The sequence below is a fragment of the Acartia tonsa genome, chromosome 10 (assembly GCF_053477335.1).
Source record: "Acartia tonsa isolate MP-2025a chromosome 10, ASM5347733v1, whole genome shotgun sequence".
Lineage (NCBI taxonomy): Eukaryota > Metazoa > Arthropoda > Copepoda > Calanoida > Acartiidae > Acartia > Acartia tonsa.
Genome location: NC_137269.1, coordinates 34119899 through 34132644, shown reverse-complemented (window position 1 = coordinate 34132644; position 12746 = coordinate 34119899). Strand labels below are relative to the sequence as shown.

At 30.6% G+C, this 12746-nt stretch overlaps 1 protein-coding gene across 3 annotated transcripts in view; it reads right to left on the bottom strand.

The window, feature by feature from the left end:
- Nucleotides 1–12746, bottom strand: part of LOC145329948 (sodium-independent sulfate anion transporter-like) — a 161094-nt gene that overhangs the window by 66304 nt on the left and 82044 nt on the right. Inside the window, exon 1 of one of the 3 annotated variants that reach the window (XM_080174436.1) lies at nt 6894–6917. The exons of the other annotated variants lie outside the window; for them this stretch is intronic. The gene's annotated coding sequence lies outside the window, so the exon portion shown is untranslated. Of the gene's footprint in view, nt 1–6893; nt 6918–12746 lie in introns of those variants that run through there. 3 annotated transcript variants of the gene reach the window in all.

The following is a 12746-nucleotide window of genomic DNA, read 5'->3' as shown; positions in this document are numbered from 1 at the left end:
AACGCATTTTGGGTGGAAGTGAACCCATATATGGTTAACAAAGAGATATAAAAACTCATTTGCTGTCTTTGTGACAACAGGAAGTAGAATCATATAACCAGATATTACACATCTTGCCATTAATATGTGATTAAATCCACTTGCTGTTGGTAAACCTTCAATTAAATCCATATGTATGCATTCTAAAACTCCAGCTGTAAGAGGAAAAACTCCTAATTTATTTGATCTATTAGGATGATTTGTTAACATACATGCTACACATATACTTGCATATTTGTAACATAATTTTTGTAAATTTGGATTATAGTAATTAATCAAATTGCTAATCATTTTCTTAGGACCACCATGGTTTACAATGGTATGCACCATAGCTATATATTTATCCAATAAACTATCTGGTACATAAATTCTAGGGATTTTATTTATAAATTTAATATATAAAATTCCTAACTGTAGAAAATAAAATGTGTTCTTATCTTTATAAGTTTTATCTTTACTGGTTACACAATTGGTATATATTTGTGTATATTGTTTTTGCTGTTCTTCTATTATTTTATCAGTTGTTAATATATCTTCTAAAACTCTTATGGGATTAAATACTGCCCTAGTATTACGCTCGGCTAGATTGTTAGACAATGCTGATCCAAAAACTTTGGGATCTAGTTCATTTATTATTATGTCTTCTATAACTTTTGAATTATTAATTTTCCAAGTGACTTGAAAACTGTTGGATTTTATTTCTTTCCCCTTTTCCTTTCCTTTTGCAATATTTTTATCTCTTTTGTTAATACTTTCTAACTGTCTTTCTGTCAATTTTGTTTTGTCAACTTCCATAAACTGTGGGTTATTTTCAACCCATACACGCCAATCTTTTACAGTCATTGTTGTTTGATTAGGCATGTAATCATTTAAAGAATCCTTTACAATATATGGTAATTTAATGTGAGCAATTTCAGGCTTACTAACTTGAAAAACGCGACTCAAAAAATCCGCTGGATTATTTTCAGATTTTATAAAAACTAAACCTAAATTTGGATAATCATGTTCTATTTTAACTCCCCAATTATTAATTTTAGTATGGCTGTCTTTAACATCTTGATTATACAGATAATAAAGACATTTATTATCACAAGCTAATAATAATTCATCAGAATTAACCATTTTTCTAGTTGCTTGTAATGAACCTAAAATTGCATACAATTCTAGTTGCATAATATTAGTTTTTCTCATTTCTTCAGGGATTACTTTTGAGTGATATAAAATTATTTCAAAAGAACCCTTATGTTTACCTATATTATATTCTGAGTGCTTATTTAAAATTGTAGGCCTAACAATAAGATTCGAATTTTTCTCATACAATAAAAAGAAAAAAGGAGGTTTGTTTTTATCATTATTAAATCTTATAAGTTTTTTACCATTGAATTTATTTGTTGCATTAATAAGAGTTACAGGCCTATGTAGTACATTTGAAAGTGCGCTAAAAATGTGTAATCCTGTATCTATTTTAAGTACACCTTTTTTAATGTCCTCTAAATATAATTTCATACTTAGTTTATTACCTTTATGTTCAGTATCCAGAATATGGTTATACATAATATGTTCTCTAATATGTTTTTGTAGGTCAAAACAAATACTCTCAAATTTTGTTACACAATTTTGAAGTTCCAACATAAGTTTTAAACATACGGATAAAGAGATCTTAAAGTGTTCTTGATACCCCAAGGTATCATCATCCAAATATTCATACTCAGGCGGATAATTACTCTCAAGATTTATTAAATAATCCTTGATTGTTTGGTTATCTTTTTTAAGAGGAACTGGCTTTACTGGTAATTTTAAATCAAAAATAATTCTATGGGTAGGATCGTCTAAATATATGTAAGATGGAACAAAGTTTTTTGAATATTTTGCTGGTACTATTTGTGCTAAAACGCAAGAGTATTGACTATACTTTTCACTTGCAGCATCAGTAAAAAGTATTTTAGGTACACCTGGTAAACATATTTTTGAGAATAGACAACTTTGAGTTAGCTGTTTCTTAAGTTCCTCAAATTTTTCTCTATGTATATTATTTGGATTATATTTTCCCAATTTAGTACTAGTAAGAGGTGTTAGATAATGAATGTTTCTTAAAACTTGAAAATTTAAAGTATTTCTTAACCAATTTACTTCACCCAAAAATGATTTCATGCCTTTGGCACTAGAAGGAAAAGTTTTCTCATTTAGTTTTTCGACCCTTCTTGGATCGACCATTAAATAGTTATTACTTATAAGCCAGCCTAAAAAGGATATTTTAAACTTACAAAGTTGACTCTTAGCTACCTCTAGTTTAGCTCTATGAAATGCTAATCTAGAAACAACCTTTTCTACTAAATCAAAGTGTATTTTAATGGTTTCCTCATAAGTACGCCCAGCTTTTGAAAAAATAATTATATCATCATAGAAAATTTCTACATTAGGTATCCTATCATTAATCATTATTGGTAGTCCTTTTTCATTTAATTGTATTTTACCATTTTTATCTCTACTTGGGATATGATGTATCATTACATCGCAAAATCTAGCGAGAGCATTTGGAGATACAGACATACCTGTAGCTAAAGTATTGAAAATGTAACTCCCCCACATACAACTAAATAGGGTTAATTTTTTGGATTCTGGAGTCAGCTCTATGCTTTGAAAAGCTGACTTCAAGTCTATTGAACTATAACAATGTGCTGAGTGTAATCTATTTAATATCATGTCAAAATTTGAGATTGTTATTGGATCTTGACTTATACATTCATTTAAAAGTTTATATGATACTACTAATCTTGCAGCTGAATCCTTTGAAGACCTTTTTACTAAAAAACATGGTGAACTAAAATTTGGTATATCATCCCCAGTAAGACTTGCTTTCGATATTACTTTTAATTTACATAAATAATCTAAAACATCCCTCAGCATACTAGCGTCTGCAGAGGATTCATATATTATCTTTTTGTTTTTAGGTAGTACAATATTTTCTTTTAACCTTAAATTAAAATAACCTAAAGTTTTGGATAAATGTCCCCTATCTAAAGAATGCCGTGAAACTATTTGTGGATATTTATCTATAAATATATTTTTAACATAAGGCCAAATTTTAGGATCATAATTACTTTCTTTAATGATATCTTTAGGAGTGTCTAAAATAGAAATTGGAATTCCAATACCTTCTGGCTGAAGATCTTTTTCTTTAATATCATTCCAGTTTGGTTGGAATCCCATTTGTACTGACTGTTCAGAATCATAATAGTTTTTAAGATCATAATTTGGTATTACTTTTTCCTTAATAGGATAGCGCTCATCTGTTAAACTAACATTAGGATCATTTACATTATTGTTTACTGCTGTATAATCAGATAAATCTGGTGAATGATTTGGGAAACTAATATCTACTTTATAACATTTTGACTTTATTTTAGAATCATTAAAAATTAGTGGCTTTTTTATGACAATGTTTTTAATTGAGACCTCTTTATCATCTGGTAATCTACATTCAGACATAATAGATACTTTATCTGTTTTAAGCCTTCTCATAGATCGCTTAATATGTTTAGAATTATCTTTAATGGGATACAACCTATATTGTTTATCAAATAAATCAATTGTTGCTTTAATTACCCCAGAAAAAGTTTTATTACTTAAATTTTCAACTAGAGCATTTACTACATACTGGTACTCTTTATAGTGTATTTTTGTTACAGTTGTAATTATTCTTAACCCATCCATTTCATCATATGGAACTTTATCTTGAGAAACTATTACTTTATCTTCGACTAAATATTTAGATGCTTTTGAAATGACAAAATCAACTTTTACTGTTTGCATGCTTGAAATCTTTTCAACTACCCCATAGGCTGTGTTGAGCTCTAGCTCTGTAGCATAAGAACTAGTTATTACTCTATTCCCATATTTATTACGTTGAATTACTTTAATAGTATTTTCAAGACTACTAGGCATTAGTATAAGACCAAATAATGTTTGCATTCTTGAAGCAATAATAAAAGGTGATTCAGATGGAAATTGATCAAATTGATCAACTATCAAAAATTCTATACTAAGTACTGGCCCCCCTTGTAAAAACATGGACATATAAACTGAGCCAATAACATCAATCTTCCTATTTGTTATACCAGATACTTCATAATTACTTTCTTTTATTAATGACAATAGTTCCTGTTTATTATGTTCAGAAAAAAGTCTAGAAAAATATGAAAATCTCATAATACAGGTATCAGCTCCTGTATCATACATGCCTGATGCTTGTTTAAATATTGAATCTTTAAATGATAATTTACATGGTATATATATTTTTCGCCCAATATTTACAGAGATATCAACACTTTTCAATTCCCCAGAGGGAGGGTTTTGAAAAGGTTGATTTTTAAAATTAGACATTTTTATTTTAGGCTAAATTACCACTCAATTGCTTATCGAGATGCCTTCTCTCTTCAGCACTAGGATATCTCCATTTACCTTGCATTTTAAGTTGCTTTGCAACTGGCCTATTAAAACACCTGTAAGATGGATGATATAAAGTTTTACCAATCTCTTTTTTACAAACAAGACAAGGTTCGGAAGTGGGAATTGTAAATTTTATAATTCCTTCATCATTTCTCATTTCATAACAAAGTTTGCTGCCAGCATGAGTGTTTTTACCACAAAAATTACATCTTAATCTACCATTTACTTCAGTATGAATTCCATAATCTTTGCGGTTAGTATTATTATCATTATTTCTGCTATTGTTTATTTTAGAGTTATCTTTTAAGGGAATGAAATTGGGATTTTGTTTTCTGTGGTCTCTATAGTTACTATTGTTATTATTATTATACTTTTGCTGATTGCCATTATACCTATTACTTGTAGGGGTTGTATTGTTATAAGACTGAGATTTAAAATTATGATCATTCCTTCTCCCTAAAAAATTCTGCTTATGATTAATCTCTGATATTTTTGCGCGCATATTATTTCTTACAGAAAATTTAGGAACAGGGATATCACTTGCTTTTAAATTCTCACTCCTACTATACCTTTTCCTATTATCATCCCTTCTATAATTTAAATCAATAGCACCTACATACTTTCTAAGTGCTTGTACTACTTCAGCAAAAGTTGGGAATCTACCTAACTCTGTAATTAAATCTGCTCTAATCTTTAACCCATCATTGATTGATCCATAAGGTAAATTTTTTAATAAATATCCAATAGCAGTTAAATTATAAATTTGAGTCCTAGCAGGCTCTCCATGTTCCAAACAAGCTCTTTGACATAGAGCCATAATTTTACTAACAACTTTATTAAATGTAGGATCCTTAGGCAAAACAAAATTCTCAAGTTCTAATTGGGCATGCTCAGGCCTCAATCTTGTATCATATTTAGTTAATAACGCGTTATAAATTTCAGAAAGAGATATATTTCCATCAACCATTGTAGCTACACTATCATATACTTCTCCTGTTGTGCATCTTAGGAGTGTTTCTTTAAATGTATGCTCAGATAATTTACATTGAGCTTGTGCCGCATTCATATTTCTTAAAAATTCTACAACGGAAGGAGTGCCAAAACCGCTAAATTTATGTCTAGTAGGAAAAGTGTGATTGATTAGACCTATCTTTTCATCAGAAATAACTGAAATAGAATTGCAATCAAAACTTGGGGGGAAAATTGTTTCAGCATGATTGATATAGTTACTAAAAGTTTTTTCTCTAACATGTTTCTGTAAGGCCTCATTAACACGTTGTTCTACTAGGTCTTCAATCTTACCCACTCTCCTACTAACATTATCATTAATACTAGTTTCTAAGTCCTTTAAATGTTCATTAAAATCATTAACAGTTTCATCTACTGATTTACCTTTAGGTAGATTTGTTTTCTTATTCAAATCATTTATTTGAGCAGTTAATTCAAGCAATATACGGCCTAAGTTATTATCAATAGTATTATTAAACTTAATATCTTGCTTTAGTATCTCAACAGTATCATTCATATCATTGACTAAGACTATGTCTTCTGCATTTCTAGACATAACTCTTTCAGTAATATTAAACTCAGGGCTAGTTTCATCTTCTACTAAATCCTGAGAAGAGATTGGTAAACTTTCTAAGTCCCCTTGTCCATCGGACTTAATAAGACTTGACATATTTCTCAAATAGTCAATATCTTTTTCCCTACTTTTACTACGTTTTCTTAGTGATTTCATTTTGAATAAGTATAAAAAGATCCTTAATAGATGTTAAGATATGACTGACTAAAACCACTATTGGTTTAAAAATTGTAGGGTCAAAAATTAATAAATTAATAAAAAATATAGATGTTAATGAAATTATTAAACTTGAGATACAAAAATAAAAATTAATTTTGCTGGCTAAAATTTCTTTTTAATTAAACTTGAGATACTAAATTTTAAACTTGAGATTTTAAAATTTGAGATACAATTATAGAAGTTAGTCTAACTGATATAAAACTTCTTATTAAAGCTTATTAAAGAAGCTAGTCTAGTTGATATAAAACTTCTTAAAGGATTCCTCCCAATTTTTCTTTGGTACAATAATGCAAAAAGAAACCTTTACTCAAAACTTGCTGCAGACTTATTATACAAATGTAAAATTACTCTAACTGATATCAGAACTTATTTTAAGATTCCTCCCAAAATTTTTTTTGGTACAATAATGCAAAAAGAATCTATCTCTAAACTTGCGGACTTAAAAATGGAAATATATAAAATTTTTATAATTGATATAAAACTTATTAGAAGATTCTTCCCAAAAATTTCTTTTGGTACAGTAATGCAAAAAGAATCTATCTACACTCCTTTTTATTTATCTTACCACCTGTCTGGTACTTATGATGAAGCAAAGAATATATCTCTTGTAGAAGTGAATCAAGCAATAATTTTTCAGATATATTCTTACCAATTTCTAAAAAAATAAAAGTTAATGCAGAGACTTCACTCTAATTTAATTTGTAAATTTGTAATAACATACAAATTAACTTATTCACTATTGTAAACTTATATATGTAAAAATTTTCACTTCACTTTTTAGTTATATTACTTTGCACTTGCACTAATAACCTTCTGAATCTCTGTATAATGTAAAACCTGTTCAGCTTTAGTTTTTTTTTTTGATGTAAAAAACAAACTAATATGCACCCCCCTTTACACCAAAAAAAAATATTGAACAACCCGATGTTGCACCAAATGATATGTTTTCTCCCAATTCTAATAAAACGTGCCAAGTTTCAGAACAAGAAGAGAATACCAACCAAGTTGAAGCCAATCTCCAACTCATATGACAAAGCATAAACTTAGCTACCAAACCGAATAAGTTAAACGCAATATTGTCAAAATTTACAACATTTAGCTGGTTAGGCTAAATTGATTCAAGTGATAGATGTGATAAACAATTCAACTTTGCCAAAGAAAAAAAACAGTTCAATTCAATACTTTAAACTTAGATTAAAATTATGTTATGAAGTACTTATAAGCTGTAATTTGTGAGAATATTAAATAAAGCTAGATTTTCCAAGAATAAATAAATAAAGATTTATCCAATGCTTAATTAAACTCTAGCAAGCTACCAGATGTATTTAGCTTTTCTTATAACAATAGAAACTCAGAGTAAACTGCATAGCCGGCTTATACAAGTACAACTTGATGCGCTACCGTACCCTTACTCCTAGAATCCAAGCTATTAAGCTACAGAGCTGTACTAATCAGTGTCCCAAAATCTAATTTAGCATGTATTATACAACTTAATATTTCTTATCAAGCATCCTTAAAGAGAGGTACAACTATAGAGGTTCCCATGTTCCGGTATGCTCCAGGGCCTCTGGAGTGTCAACCGGTGCGAGTGTCCCCCTAGGGCCGCGACCAATGGCCACAAATATACTAGCATTCTCTAGGGCCTCTAGAGTGTCATCTAGTTGCAATTGCTTGTACACAAGGTTCTCAATTGCATTTGTGTCGTGCGTTTCAGTCCCTAAAGCTCCAAACGCCTACAGATAGCTGTCCTTTAATCTCTAGTAATTTTACAAGACTTAAAATATTTGTATCTACTATATATGTAATTGCTAACCACGTTGATTCCTAACCCTCAACTAAGAATGATTCTATTTTTGCACTTGAATAATTCCTAATCAAGTTGGAGGAAAGAACTCCACTCTTTACTAACGTTTTCCAAAGGTACTAGGGCTTTCTAACAAGCTTTGATATTAGCAACTACTTTGAATTTCTAAATAAAAGAAATCATCAAAGTATTTTTTGAAGTTACTTTATATTTAGACAATATAGTAGCAAAGGTCCTTTAACAAGTTGTACATGTAGACCATCATAACCTAATGAATATCAACTATATACATAACCACTAATCACGCTATTCCCTCCGCAGGAATAACTCCGCTCTTTACTAACCGCTTCCAAAGGTACTAGGGCTTTCTAACAAGCTTTAAATTAGTAATTATTTTGCTTTCTAAGAAAAAGTCTATTAGATAAAGAATATTTAAATAATAAACATTTACCAAGATAATATAGAGGCAAAGGTCCTTTAGTAAGTTATGATATGCTTATAAGTTAAGTTTTTAAATTAGTTTTACTTTTACTCTTAAACTGCTTAAGTAATGGCAAAATTAATACAAAGACCTAAGTGTTGTAAACACTTCCACGCGAAGATCTCCTATTATTTATTAACTTTTGTGCAATAAAGAACTGTTGTCTCACAACTTCAAGTTCAAATTATTCAATATATACCAAAGTGAAAAATGTACTAAGTGTTTATTGTTTATACTTTATTGTTGATTAAATGTGAGTATCATAGTTTAGTATTGTATTCTAACATAAGTATAATAATGTTTTTTAAGTTATTTTCAATTATTTTATATAAGGTTAAATATGTTTTATGACAGTTAAAACATATCTTTGGATTTGCAAAGTGTAAACCATAAGTTCTTAATAAGAAAGTAAATTTTAAACTTATAATATTTGATTCTTTAAGATTTTCTTTACACTTGACATGTAATTGTTTGTTATCCAAATACTTTGAAAAATAATCATCAAACTTCATTATGTTTTGTAAATTTACAAGTCCAAAGATATAATAGTTAAACTTAGATAAATTTGCTAAAGATAGTTTTTTAAAGCAGCATAAGTATATGATTTTTCAGAACTTAGCCTATTTCTCTAGTTTTGAGTTTCATTTGATTTTTACAAGTCCCAACAGGGAACTTGTAAAATTTCTATAAATCTCAATAAGAGTAAAACAGAAACTAAGATAAATGAAAAATTGATACACATAAAAATAAACACCATCCTTATAAAAACTAACAGAATGGTTAAGAAAAGAGATAGTATACAGATAAACACATTAGATAGGTTAAACATTAAGAGATACAGAGGTTAAATAAAAGATTACGAGTGAATGAGTGTGCAAGGCTCATTGAGAACCAAATACTTTGCTGCTCTATTTATACTGAGATCTTAGAATGTTCTAGAATTTAGTTAATGGCATAATCTGATGCAATCCTAGCTTTTTGTGCAATAAAAAGTATAACAAAAACTTCTACATCAGTTTTTGTCATATAATAAAGAAGATTCTGGAAACTTACACATGATGCAATATTAGCTGTTTATGTCATAATAAAACTTCTACATCAGTTTTTGTCATATAATAAAGAAGATTCTGGAAACTTACACATGATGCAATATTAGCTTTTTATGTATGACAAAAACTTATTCATTGGTTTTTGCTTGTATAATTAAAGTGTTTCTAAGAACATTCTAGTATCTATATACAATTACATAATACAAAATAATGATGAAATTATTGAATCACAGTAAATAACTATACTCTTGTTTCCTACAAAAAGTCTAGAATATTCTAGATATAAAACACAATTATATAACTTTGAATTGTTGTGCAATCCTAGTTTTTGCTCTAGTAAAATTGTAGCAAAAACTGCACTTTCTGTGGGAAACTCAAAATATACTAATACTTGGTTTTTTTTTTATGTATTTTAAAACTACAATTCTTTTTATGTTTTTTTTTTATTTTTAGAACTTTTTTATTTAGTTTACTGGACATTAGTCAAATTGATTTTTTTTGTGTACTTTTTAATAAAAAGTAAATCATCCTTCCCTCTCTGCATAAAAAACAAAAAAAATTTTCAATTGACGAGGGTGAAATCATTTTGTCTATGTTTCAAAACAAGGGTAAAAATTAGAGCAGGAGTCAGTCTCAGGATACTTCCACTTGGAAGAGAGACAAAAAGTAAGTTGAATCCTGAGTCACTGAACAAATTTCTGATATTGACCAGAGATAAGTCCAGAAACCTATCAACGTTCATTTTTCCCTCCCCTGAGAATTTAGCTCTAATCTTTGAGCGAATCTCGTCCCTTGTATGGGGCATCCAAAAAATGTCCTCAGGGAAATACCCATACAATTTGAGACACTGGGCACTCATGTACCCAGAGTCCACGAGATATAGCTCTTCCCCTTGACTAAGAAGCACATTCAGGTCTCTAGGATTGTCCACTGGTACAATCCCATAGACCTTATCCACGAAGGTACATGAGTCAAGAATTTCCTGATCCTGTGCTCCAAGGCAAATATATTGGGAGCTGGGTATTGTTGTAGGACAACCATACACTTGGATCAGGTTTGTCTTAGTCTCATACAACTTCTGGTAATAACTGCTTCTATAGTGCTGTCTAATTACTAATTGATTACTTTCACTATCTTTAGTACTGGCATTAAAGAAACAATAATGGGGTGGGGGTGGTTGAGCAAAGAGATGGATATACTTCTTAGTCATGCTTTGTAATGCTGGCCTAAACCCCCCGCTACTTATGCTTGCCTGTTGAACTCTATGGATTCCCCAAGTTTCCCTAAACCTACTGAGAAGATTGAGTTCAACATTATTCTCATCAATTCTGAGCATGCAAGGAAGTATAGCTGCTCTTTTTTCAACAGCCCCTGTGAGTACAGCAATTTTATCGTAGTAGAGATTGTGTTTGAACAATGTTTCACTATCTATGTGTGTCAATTTATAATTAAATTTTTGTGTACAAGCTAAATAGGGTGATAGAGCATAACTTGGTTTAAAAATCAATGACGTGTTTGTGATTTCTGACAGTGTTGACTTCTCAGAAAAGGGGAGTGAGAAGTAAAAAGGTGAGTAAAGAGCCCGCCTATTCTGAATCTTTCTTTCAAGAAGATTTTTCTCTGCTGGGATGGAAAAAGACGTATTACAGTGATCGCCGATGAGGACAGGGAAGCTTTTTCTAATCAATCTTGGACTATCAAACCCCTCTAAAATTTCGAAGTCGTCGAAATCTTCAGCTACCTCATACGAATTTTCACTAACCTCCTTGTTCTCTGACTCTCCCTGACCATTCTCCTTGTTGACAACATGATGGCCGTTTGTTGTTGCAGGTGTACAGACCTCCATGTCTAAATAAAATATTTTTTGGTCACCCTGTTGTTAGATAATATGTTCCTTTAGTCTTAAAACAACTTCATTATAGTAAAGTGTTTTTTATTTGGGTGTTTTCTCCATGATGCCACTTTTAAGAAATTGGCTTATTGACTTCAGTTATGAAAATGATGTGCATGATGAGAAAGTGATGCTTTACACTACACAACCCAATCTATCTGTTAAAGATGCGTTGAATATTAGTGATTCCTCCTATGTTGATTTTTCCTCTGACTACTTTACTACTTTTCCATCTTCCCCTGACATTCCTTTCTTGGAATCTACTTTAGAAAAACCAGCTCTATTGCAAGAAACTCTAACCCAGCTTGCTACACATCTATCTACTGATAACTCAAAGTTACCTTCAGTTACATCTGAGGCTTCAACAGCTGCTCCATCCTCTGTATTCTCACCAACCTCATCAGCTTCTTTGCTTTCAGTAGGGTCACCCTTATCCTCAGCAACCACTTTAGAATCTGATGTAGCAACGCTGTCTTCTCCGTTGCCAACGCCCACAACTTCGCCTCCATCATCAAGAGTGGTCTCATCTCCGTCCACCACGATGATAACTTCAGGTTCCGGTCTCTCAATTATCTCTATGTCTACCTCTACCTCCTCCTCTCTCCGGGTCTTGGAGGCAGATTCTGAGGAACTTTCTGAGCCTGAAATTCGAAAAAATTTTAGGACCCAAGAAGTGGTTTCAACTCCTTTTAAAGAAGTGAAATTGGATCCTCTAACCACTTATCTACCAAAAGTTCCTACCACTAAAATACCTTCTCCTAAACTCAGTGGTAAAGTTACAAATAAGCGAAAACTTAAATCTGGTCCTCAAACCCAGGTTGGAAACTTTTCTACAAAAACTTATAGTTTACCAAATATTCCCAGTTTTACCCCAAAACCGAGTCCTGCCTATAACAAATCTATCCACCGTGATTATGGTTTGGCTGCCAAGAATTCCTATCAGTCAATTTATGAAATAATCAGCAGGTAAATTTTAAAAGAAAAAAATTGTTTACCTATCATTTTTAATAAAATGTATTTTTTTTATAGCCCAGGTTATTTCTCCATTTTGGTTATTGGTGGTACAATTCTAGTGGCCCTATTTCTTATCCTAATATTACTCGCTTTGCTTGCATTGGGTAAGATTTTATTTTATGCTATTTTATGAAATTAATTTGCAGACTTTTTTATTGGGTGTGAACGATTTTATAGTCTGTTAGTCTATATAGATTATATATATTTATGATACTATT